Source organism: Mchenga conophoros, linkage group LG4 (assembly GCF_057382185.1).
Source record: "Mchenga conophoros isolate Kocher_MC1m ecotype Shallow Benthic linkage group LG4, M_conophoros_male_GT1.1, whole genome shotgun sequence".
Taxonomy (NCBI): Eukaryota; Metazoa; Chordata; class Actinopteri; order Cichliformes; family Cichlidae; genus Mchenga; species Mchenga conophoros.
Window position 1 is genome coordinate 9,910,736 of NC_140529.1, and position 2,331 is coordinate 9,913,066.

The 2,331-nt window shown below is 49.5% G+C and overlaps 1 pseudogene; it reads right to left on the minus strand.

The window, feature by feature from the left end:
* Positions 1–721: 721 nt before the first annotated feature.
* Positions 722–2,029, minus strand: LOC146575545 (uncharacterized; annotated as a pseudogene).
* Between the last annotated feature and the right edge of the window lie 302 nt (positions 2,030–2,331).

The following is a 2,331-nucleotide window of genomic DNA, read 5'->3' on the forward strand; positions in this document are numbered from 1 at the left end:
GGTGATGAACAGAGGATCTGAAGGTAAGGCGTGCTGAGATTTTCTGAGGTCGAGGTAGTGGGTTAGTGATTCGAAGGGACTTAAAGGTGAGTTTATTTTGAAGTAGTATATAGGCGTGGGGCTGCCCGATTGATTGGTTTTGCTTCGTTTGAGGGAGAAAATGAGGCAGTCTTCGAGACTGGGTGGATGTCACTCAAGCACGGGTGAAGAGTCGGATGGAACTTTGAAGATGAGGAGGTGAACTCGGAACAGCGTAAGAAGCCGAAGAAGGCGAGCAGGAACATGGTTTCGAGTGTGCGTGCCAGGAAGTAGTCGCTATACTTCAGCCGGAGGGTAGAGATGTAGCGAAGTAGAAGATCTGAAGTTAGGGGTAAGTGGTGTAGGGTCGTGGCAGGTGACTGACGCTGGAGACCTTTGATAAGTAGTGATATCTGGGATGACGTAATGGTTGGGCATGGTGAACCTGTGAGCAGTTTGGCAAAGAAATTGATGCCGCTGAGGTATGTCTTTATGGTGGGAATTTTGATGCTCAGGAACCGGAATGCATGAGATATGAAGCTGGAAACTGTTGCAATGTCGAATGACGGGGAGGGCAGGTTGAAGTTATGATGGAATGAACGGAACGTGTTCCAAGCGGTCCAATAGGAGGACAATGTACTTGCTGCAAGGCTATTTATAATCGCTTCTTGGGAGATGTTGATGAGTTCTGCGATGCTGGGATTTAGATCTCAAACATCGTGGCGGAAAATGGAGGAACTGGGGTCGGAGCTGCCTCTGCGTGGGTCGCCAAGGCTCTGAATGTCTGGAGTGAGAGACGAGACAGGGAGTCAGCAAAGGAATTGAAGTGGCCTGCAATGTGTTCTGCTCTGATTAGGAACTGATGGGTGACTGATAACCACGTGAGCTGCCGCATGAAGGAAGGAGAATTGCTTCGGCCTTTGTTGATAATGTCAACTACGGTAAAGTTGTCGGACCGAAGGAGGATGGATTTTTTTGACTATTTGTGGCCCCACAGTAAGGCTGCGATGACTACCGGGTAGATTTCGTAAACGGCTGATGAAGGCAGGAACAGATCGTGGATATATTCACGGAACTTGGGAGGCCAAGCTGAAGAGAACCACCTTCGACCGTAATAGCCCCCAAAGCCAGCAGAAGGGGCGCCATCTGTGAAGAGCTGAACGTCATTGGGGTGGGACAGCTGATCATCATAGAAGAAGGTGATGCCATTCCAGTTAGGGAGCAGAAGTTGCCAGAGACGCAGTTCAGCCCTGGAAGAGCTATCCAGTGTGATGGAGTCAAGGAGTGATGGTTTAGATGTAGCGAGTGAAAGCAAGTGAGAGATAAAGGAGCGACCTTGAGGGATTATGCGTAGAGCAAAGTTTAAGTCTCCCAAAAGGGAGAGCAGCTGTCGTTTGGAGCAAGTGGGAGCGAGGAGAAAGTTTTGGAGGAGAAGGGTGATGCGATTGAGCTTTTTGATGGGCAAGGAGGCCTGGAAACGTTCAGTGTTGAGGTTTATCCCGAAGAACTCCAGGGATGTTGAAGGTCCCTCTGTTTTCTCTTCTGACAAAGGAACACCGAGTTCGGAGAAGACAGACCTGAGAGTGGATAACCCATGAGCTGGTGGTGACATGGGAGGGGAGATGACTAGGAAGTCATCGAGGAGGTGAACGAAAGAGGCAGCTTATGGTTGTTAGAGAGGATCCAACATGGAGCTTCGGAGAGTGAATCGATGAGCTTGGGGCTGCTATTGCAACCGAAGGTCTGCAATAGGCATCCCTCCACTTGACTCCAAACAGGTGCCAGAAGTTGGGGTGAATCGGCAAGACCTTAAAGGCACTTGTGATCTCGGCTTTAGAAAGCCATGCACCTCTGCCGGTGAGTTTAATAAGAGAAATGACATGGTTCACTGTTGAGTATTTGAGATAGTCGTCGCTGGGAATGAGGCTATTTATACTTGGAATCTGACTGCCGTGGGGAGTAGAAAGATCGATGATGATGCGGTTTTTTCCAGAATATTTCCTGGTGGTGATGCCCAGAGGGTTGATGCAAAAGAGGGGGAAGGGAGGTTCGGGGAAGGGAGGTTCAGGGAAGGGTCCGATCATGAAACCCTCCCTGACTTCCTTGGTGAGCAGGCTGTCGATGGTTTCTGGGTCTTTAATAATAATAATAACAACAATGGATTGCATTTATATAGTGCTTTTCGGGGCCCTCAGAGCGCTGTACAATTCCCCTATTCATTCACTCTCACATTCACACACTGGTGGAGGCAAGCTACAGTTGTAGCCACAGCTGCCCACAGAAGCTGCCATAGCGCGCCATCGGCACCTCTGG